The sequence below is a fragment of the Triticum aestivum genome, chromosome 5B, assembly GCF_018294505.1.
Source record: "Triticum aestivum cultivar Chinese Spring chromosome 5B, IWGSC CS RefSeq v2.1, whole genome shotgun sequence".
In the NCBI taxonomy this organism is placed as follows: domain Eukaryota; kingdom Viridiplantae; phylum Streptophyta; class Magnoliopsida; order Poales; family Poaceae; genus Triticum; species Triticum aestivum.
Window position 1 is genome coordinate 351,156,928 of NC_057807.1, and position 9,182 is coordinate 351,166,109.

Here is a 9,182-nt window from a genome sequence, read left to right on the forward strand (position 1 = left end):
ACTGGGTAGCAATGTCACTCAAATAGCGACATTGCTTATTTTGAAAATGCCATTAAACAACATGTCAATGAAGGAAATATGCCCTAGAGGTAATAATAAAGTTATTGTTTATATTTCCTTACACCATGATAAATGTTTATTATTCATGCTAGAATTGTATTAACCGGAAACTTAGTACATGTGTGAATACATAGACAAACAGAGTGTCCCTAGTATGCCTCTACTTGACTAGCTCGTTAATTAAAGATGGTTAAGTTTCCTAACCATAGGCATGTGTTGTCATTTGATGAACGAGATCATATCATTAGAGAATGATGTGATGGACAAGACCCATCCGTTAGCTTAGCATAATGATCGTTTACTTTTATTTCTATTGCTTTCTTCATGACTTATACATATTCCTCTGACTATGAGATTATGCAACTCCCGAATATCGGAGGAACACTTTGTGTGCTATCAAACGTCACAACATAACTGAGTGATTATAAAGATGCTCTACATGTGTCCTTGAAGGTGTTTGTTGAGTTGGCATATATCGAGATTAGGATTTGTCACTCCGTGTATCAGAGAGGTATCTCTGGGCCCTCTCGGTAATGCACATCACTATAAGCCTTGCAAGCAATGTGACTAATGAGTTAGTTACGGGATGATGCATTACGAAATGAGTAAAGAGACTTGCCGGTAACGAGATTGAACTAGGTATGATGATACCGACGATCAAATCTCAGGCAAGTAACATACTGATGACAAAGGGAATAACGTATGTTGTTATGCGGTTTGACCGGTAAAGATCTTCATAGAATATGTAGGAGCCAATATTAGCATCCAGGTTCCGCTATTGGTCATTGACCGGAGATGTGTCTCGGTCATGTCTACATAGTTCTCGAACTCGTAGGGTCCGCACGCTTAACGTTTGATGACGATTTGTATTATGAGTTATGTGTTTTGGTGACTGAAGTTTGTTCGGAGTCCCGGATGAGATCACAGATATGATGAGGAGTCTTGAAATGGCCGAGAGGTAAACATTGATATATTGGAAGGTTATATACGGACACCGGAATGGTTTCGAAGAAGATCGGGGATTTTTCAGAGTACCGGAGGCTATCGGAACCCCCCGGAAAGTTATTGGGCATATTGGGCCATAGTGGAGGAGAAGAGGCAGGCCATGGGAGGTGGCGTGTGCCCCTCCTTACCCCAATCCGAATTGGACAAGGGGAGGGGGCGCGGCCCCCCTCTTTCCTTCTCCCTCTCTCTCCCTTCCCCTTTCCCTCTCCATTGGAGGGGAAGGAGGGGGGTCGAATCCTACTTGGACTCGGAGTCCAAGTAGGACTCCCCCCTTGGCGCGCCCTCCTTGGCCGCCGGCCTCCTCTTCCCCCTCCTTTATATATGTGGCCAGGGGCACCCCAAATCACAACAGTTGTTTCTTAGCCGTGTGTGGTGCCCCCCTCCACAGTTTACCACCTCGGTCATATTGTCGTAGTGCTTAGGCGAAGCCGTGCGCGGATCACATCACCAACACCGTCACCACGCCATCGAGCTGGCAGAACTCTCCCTCGACCCTCTACTGGATCAAGAGCTCGAGGGACGTCATCATGCTGAACATGTGCTGAACACGGAGGTGCCGTACGTTTGGTACTTGGATCGGCTGGATCATGAAGATGTTCGACTACATCAACCGCGTTACTAAACGCTTCCCCTTTCGGTATACGAGGATACGTGGACACACTCTCCCGTCTCGTTGCTATGCTTCTCCTAGATATATCTTGCGTAATTGTAGGAATTTTTTGGAATTACTATGTTCCCCAACAGTGGCATCCGAGCCAGGTCTATGCGTAGATGATATATGCACGAGTAGAACACAATGAGTTGTGGGCGATACTAGCCATACTGCTTACCACCAACGGCTTACTTTGATTCGGCGGTATTGTTGGATGAAGCGCCCCGGACCGACATTACATGACCACGTTCATGAGACTGGTTCTACCGACGTGCTTCGCACACAGGTGGCTGGCGGGTGTCTGTTTCTCCAACTTTAGTAGAATCGAGTTTGACTACGGTCGGTCCTTGTTGAAGGTTAAAATAGCACACTTGACGAAAAATCTTTGTGGTTTTGATGCGTAGGTAAGAACGGTTCTTGCTACAAGCCCGTAGCAGCCACGTAAAATTTGCAACAACAAAGTAGAGGACGTCTAACTTGTTTTTGCAAGGCATGTTGTGATGTGATATGGTCAAGACGTGATGAGATATAAATTGTTGTATGAGATGATCATGTTTTGTAGAAGTTATTGGCAACTGGCAGGAGCCTTATGGTTGTTGCTTTATTGTATGAAATGCAATCGCCATGTAATTGCTTTACTTCATCACTAAGCGGTAGCGATAGTCGTGGAAGCAATAGTTGGCGAGACGACAATGATGCTACGATGGAGATCAAGGTTTCAAGCCGGTGATGATGGAGATCATGATGGTGCTTTGGAGATGGAGATCAATGGCACAAGATGATGATGGCCATATCATGTCACATATTTTGATTTCATGTGATGTTTATCCTTTATGCATCTTATTTTTCTTAGTACAGCGGCGGTAGCATTATAAGATGATCTCTCACTAAATTTCAAGGTATAAGTGTTCTCCTAAGTATGCACCGTTGCTACAGTACATCGTGCCGAGACACCACGTGATGATCGAGTGTGATAAGCTCTACGTTCACATACAACGGGTGCAAGCCAGCTTTGCACATGCAGAATACTCGGGTTAAACTTGACGAGCCTAGCATATGCAGATATGGCCTCAGAACACTGAGACTGAAAGGTCAAACGTGAATCATATAGTAGATATGATCAACATAGTGATGTTCACCATTGAAAACTACTCCATCTCACGTGATGATCGGACATGGTTTAGTTGATATGGATCACGTGATCATTTAGATGACTAGAGGGATGTCTATCTAAGTGGGAGTTCTTAAGTAATATGATTAATTGAACTTTAATTTATCATGAACTTAGTACCTGATAGTTTTTGCATGTCTATGTTGTTGTAGATCAATGGCCCGTGTTACCGTTCCTTTGAATTTTAATGCGGTCCTAGAGAAAGCTAAGTTGAAAGATGATGGTAGCAACTACACGGACTGGGTCCGTAGCTTGAGGATTATCCTCATTGCTGCACATAAGAATTACATCCTGGAAGCACCACTAGGTGCAAGACCCGCTGCAGGAGCAACTCCGAACGTTATGAATGTCTGGCAAAGCAAAGCTGATGACTACTTGGTTCAGTGTGCCATGCTTTACGGCTTAGAATCGGGACTTCAAAGACGTTTTGAACGTCATGGAGCATATGAGATGTTCCAGGAGTTGAAGCTAATATTTCAAGCAAATTCCCGAACTGAGAGATATGAAGTCTCCAATAAGTTCTATAGCTGCAAACTGGAGGAGAATAGTTCTGTCAGTGAACATATACTCAGAATGTCTGGGTACCACAACCACTTGACTCAACTAGGAGTTAATCTTCCTGATGATAGTGTCATTAACAGAGTTCTTCAATCACTGCCTTCGTGATGAGCTATAATATGCAAGGGATGGATAAGAAAATTCCCGAGCTCTTCGCGATGCTAAAGGTTGCGAAGGTAGAAATCAAGAAGGAGCATCAAATGTTGATGGTTAACAAGACCACTAGTTTCAAGTAAAAGGGCAAAGGGAAGAAGGGGAACTTCGAGAAGAACGGCAAGCAAGTTGCTGCTCAAGTGAAGAAGCCCATGTCTGGACCTAAGCCTGAGACTGAGTGCTTCTACTGCAAAGGGACTGGTCACTGGAAGCAAAACTGCCCCAAGTATTTGGCGGGTAAGAAGGATGGCAAAGTGAAAGGTATATTTGATATACATGTTATTGATGTGTACCTTACTAATGCTCGTAGTAGCGCCTGGGTATTTGATATTGGTTCTGTTGCTCATATTTGCAACTCGAAACAGGGGCTATGGATTAAACGAAGATTGTCTAAGGACGAGGTGACGATGCGCGTGGGAAATGGTTCCAAGGTCGATGTGATTGTCGTCGGCACACTCCCTCTACATCTACCTTCGGGATTAGTTTTAGACCTGAATAATTGTTATTCGGTGCTAGCGTTAAGCATGAACATTATATCTGGATCTTGTTTGATGCGAGATGGTTATTCATTTAAATTAGAGAATAATGGTTGTTCTATTTATACGAGTAATATCTTTTATGGTCATGCACCCTTGATGAGTGGTCTATTTTTGTTGAATCTCGATTGTAGTGATACATGTATTCATAATATTGAATCCAAAAGATGCAAGGTTAATAATGAGAGTGCAACTTATTTGTGGACTGCCATTTATGTCAAATTGGTGTAAAGCGCATGAAGAAACTCCATGCTGATGGGATTTTGGAATCACTTGATTATGAATCACTTGATACTTGCGAACCATGCCTCATGGGCAAGATGACTAAAACTCCGTTCTCCGGAACAATGGAGCGAGCAACTAACTTATTGGAAATAATGCATATTGATGTATGCGGTCCAATGAGTGTGAGGCTCGCGGCGGGTATTGTTATTTTCTGACCTTCACAGATGATTTGAGCAGATATGGGTATACCTACTTGATGAAACAAAAGTCTGAAACATTTGAAAAGTTCAAAGAATTTTAGAGTGAAGTGGAAATCATCGTAACAAGAAAATAAAGTTTCTACGATTTGATCGTGGAGGTGAATATTTGAGTTATGAGTTTGGTCTTCATTTGAAACAATGTGGAATAGTTTAGCAACTCACGCCACCTGGAACACCACAACATAATGGTGTGTCCAAATGTCGTAACCGTACTTTATTAGATATGGTGCGATCTATGATGTCTCTTACTGATTTACCGCTATCGTTTTGGGGTTATGCTTTAGAGACGGCTGCATTCACATTAAATAGGGGACCATCTAAATCCGTTGAGACGACACCATATGAACTGTGGTTTGGCAAGAAACCTAAGCTGTTGTTTCTTAAAGTTTGGGGCTGCGATGCTTATGTGAAAAAGCTTCAATCTGATAAGTTTGAACCCAAATCGGAGAAATGTGTCTTCATAGGATACCCAAAGGAGACTGTTGGGTACACCTTCTATCACAGATCCGAAGCCAAGATATTCGTTGCTAAGAATGGATCCTTTCTAGAGAAGGAGTTTCTCTCGAAAGAAGTGAGTGGGAGGAAAGTAGAACTTGATGAGGTAATTGTACCTTCTCCTGAATTGGAAAGTAGTTCATCACAAAAATCAGTTCTAGTGATTCCTACACCAATCAGTGAGGAAGCTAATGGTGATGATCAGGAAACTTCAGATCAAGTTACTACCGAACCTCGTAGGTCAACCAGAGTACGATCCGCACCAGAGTGGTACGGTAATCCAGTTCTGGAGGCCATGTCACTTGACCATGACGAACCTACGAACTATGAGGAAGCGATGGTGAGCTCAAATTCCATGAAATGGCTTGAGGCCATGAAATCCGAGACAGAATCCACGTATGAGAACAAAGTGTGGACTTTGGTTGACTTGCCCGATGATCGGCAAGCCATAGAGAATAAATGGATCTTCAAGAAGAATACTGACGCTGACGGTAATGTTACTGTCTACAAAGCTCGACTTGTTGCGAAAGGTTTTCGACAAGTTCAAGGAGTTGACTACAATGAGACCTTCTCACCCGTAGTGATGCTTAAGTCTGTCCGAATCATGTTAGCAATTGCCGCATTTCATGATTATGAAAATTGGCAAATGGATGTCAAAACCGCATTCCTTAATGGATATCTTAAAGAAGAGTTGTATATGATGCAACCATAAGGTTTTGTTGATCCTAAAGGTGCTAACAAAGTGTGCAAGCTCCAGCGATCCATTTATGGACTGGTGCAAGCCTCTCGGAGTTGGAATATACGCTTTGATAGTTTGATCAAAGCATATGGTTTTATACAGACTTTTGGAGAAGCCTGTATTTACAAGAAAGTGAGTGGGAGCTCTGTAGCATTTCTAATATAATATGTGGATGACATATTGTTGATTGGAAATAATACAGAATTTCTGGATAGCATAAAAGGATACTTGAATAAGAATTTTTCTATGAAAGACCTCGGTGAAGCTGCTTATATATTGGGCATCAAGATCTATAGAGATAGATCAAGACGCTTAATTGGACTTTCACAAAGCACATACCTTGATAAAGTTTTGAAGAAGTTCAAAATGGATCAGTCAAAGAAAGGGTTCTTGCATGTGTTACAAGGTGTGAAGTTGAGTCAGACTTAATGCCCGACCACTACAGAAGATTGAGAGAAAATTAAAGTCATTCCCTATGCCTCAGCCATAGGTTCTATCATGTGTACCAGACCTGATGTGTGCCTTGCTACTAGTTTAGCAGGGAGGTACCAAAGTAATCCAGGAGTGGATCACTGGATAGCGGTCAAGAACATCCTGAAATACCTGAAAAGAACTAAGGATATGTTTCTCATTTATGGAGGTGACGAAGAGCTCGTTGTAAATGGTTACGTCGATGCAAGCTTTAACACTGATCCGGATGACTCTAAGTCACAAACTGGATATGTATTTATATTGAATGGTGGAGCTGTCAGTTGGTGCAGTTCCAAATAGAGCGTCGTGGCGGGATCAACGTGTGAAGTGGAGTACATAGTTGCTTCGGAAGCAGCAAATGAAGGAGTCTGGATGAAGGACTTCATATCCGATCTAGGTGTAATACCTAGTGCATCGGGTCCAATGAAAATTGTTTGTGACAATACTGGAGCAATAGCCTTGGCGAAGGAATCCAGATTTCACAAGAGAACCAAACACATCAAGATATGCTTCAATTCCATCCGTGATCAAGTCAAGGAGGGAGACATAGAGATTTGCAAAATACATACGGATCTGAATGTTGCAGACCCGTTGACTAAGCCTCTTCCACGAGCAAAACATGATCAGCACCAAGACTCCATGGGTGTTAGAATCATTACTATGTAATCTAGATTATTGACTCTAGTGCAAGTGGGAGACTGAAGGAAATATGCCCTAGAGGCAATAATAAATTGTTATTTATATTTCCTTATATCATGATAAATGTTTCTTATTCATGCTATAATTGTATTAATCGAAAACTTAGTACATGTGTGAATACATAGACAAACAAAGTGTCCCTAGTATGCCTCTACTTGACTAGCTCGTTAATCAAAGATGGTTAAGTTTCCTAACCATAGACATGTGTTGTCATTTGATGAACAAGATCACATCATTAGAGAATGATGTGATGGACAAGACCCATCCATTAGCTTAGCATAATGATTCTTTAGTTTTATCGCTATTGCTTTCTTCATGACTTATACATATTCATCTGACTATGAGATTATGCAACTCCCAAATACCGGAGGAACACTTTGTGTGCTATCAAACGTCACAACGTAACTGGGTGATTATAAAGATGCTCTACAGGTGTCTCCGAAGGTGTTTGTTGAGTTGGCATAGATTAAGATTAGGATTTGTCACTCCGTGTATCGGAGAGGTATCTCTAGGCCCTCTCGGTAATGCACATCACTATAATCCTTGCAAGCAATGTGACTAATGAGTTAGTTATAGTATGATGCATTACAGAACGAGTAAATAGACTTGCCGGTAAGGAGATTGAACTAGGTATGATGATAGCGATGATCGAATCTCGGGCAAGTAACATACTTATGACAAAGGGAATAACATATGTTGTTATGCGGTTTGACCAATAAAGATCTTCGTAGAATATGTAGGAGCCAATATGAGCATCCAGGTTCCGCTATTGGTTATTGACCGGAGACGTGTCTCAGTTATGTCTACATAGTTCTCAAACCCGTAGGGTCCGCACGCTTAACGTTTGATGATGACTTGTATTATGAGTTATGTGTTTTGGTGACCGAAGTTTGTTCGGAGTCCCGGATGAGATCATGGACATGACGAGGAGTATCAAAATGGTCGAGAGGTATAGATTGATATATTTGAAGGTTATATACGGACACCGGAATGGTTCTGAAGAAGATCGGTAATTTTTCGGAGTACCGGGAGGTTATTGGAACCCCCCTGGAAAGTTATTGGGCCTATTGGGCCATAGTGGAGGAGAGGAGGCATGCCACGGGAGGTGGCACACGCCTCCCCTTTCCCCAATCCGAATTGGACAAGGGGAGGGGGCGCGGCCCCCCTCTTTCCTTCTCCCTGTCTCTCCCTTCGCCTTTCCCTCTCTGTTGGAAGTAAGGAGGGGGCCGAATCCTACTTGGACTGGGAGTCCAAGTAGGAATCCCCCCTTGGCGCGCCCTCCTTGGCTGCCGGCCTCCTCCTCCCCCTCCTTTATATACATGGCTAGGGGGCATCCCAAAGCACAACAGTTGTTTCTTAGCCGTGTGTTGTGCCCCCCTCCACAATTTACCACCTCGGTCATATTGTCATAGTGCTTAGGCGAAGCCCTACAGATCACATAACCAACACCGTCGCCACGCTATCGAGCTGACGGAACTCTCCCTCGACCCTCTACTGGATCAAGAGCTCGAGGGACGTCATCGTGCTGAACGTGTGCTGAACACGAGCTGCCGTACGTTTGGTACTTGGATCGGTTGGATCGTGAATACATTGGACTACATCAACTGCGTTACTAAACGCTTCCGCTTTCAGTCTACGAGGGTACGTGGACACGCTCTCCTGCCTCGTTGCTATGCTTCTCCTAGATAGATCTTGCGTGATCGTAGGAATTTTTTTGAATTACTACGTTCCCAAGAGTCAAGTCACTCATTATATGTAAGGACGCATTTTGGCCACTGGAATATAGTTGCTCTTAAGAGCTACTCCAATGGGGCGACCAATTCGTCTGCTGGCGTCTGTTCGGGTCGGTGCAGACACAAAAGTCGGCCCAACACGCCGACCCAAACGGACGCACATCCGCTTTTCGTCCGTGGGTGACCCATTCCCGACACATTTTTGAGCCGAATTTGCGTCGGCGCGGACACGAGACGGACGTGCGCGCTCGCCTTCTCCTCCGCCTGCCCCCCCCCCTTAGTCGTTGGCACATTGGCCTCCCCCCATACAACAGCAACCCTCTCCCGCCACCTTCGTCGCCAACGCCGCCGCCCATTTTCCCGGTGACTCTGGTAGCTGCTGGCGCCACAACATCCACTCAGCAACGACGCCACCTCTCATGTCA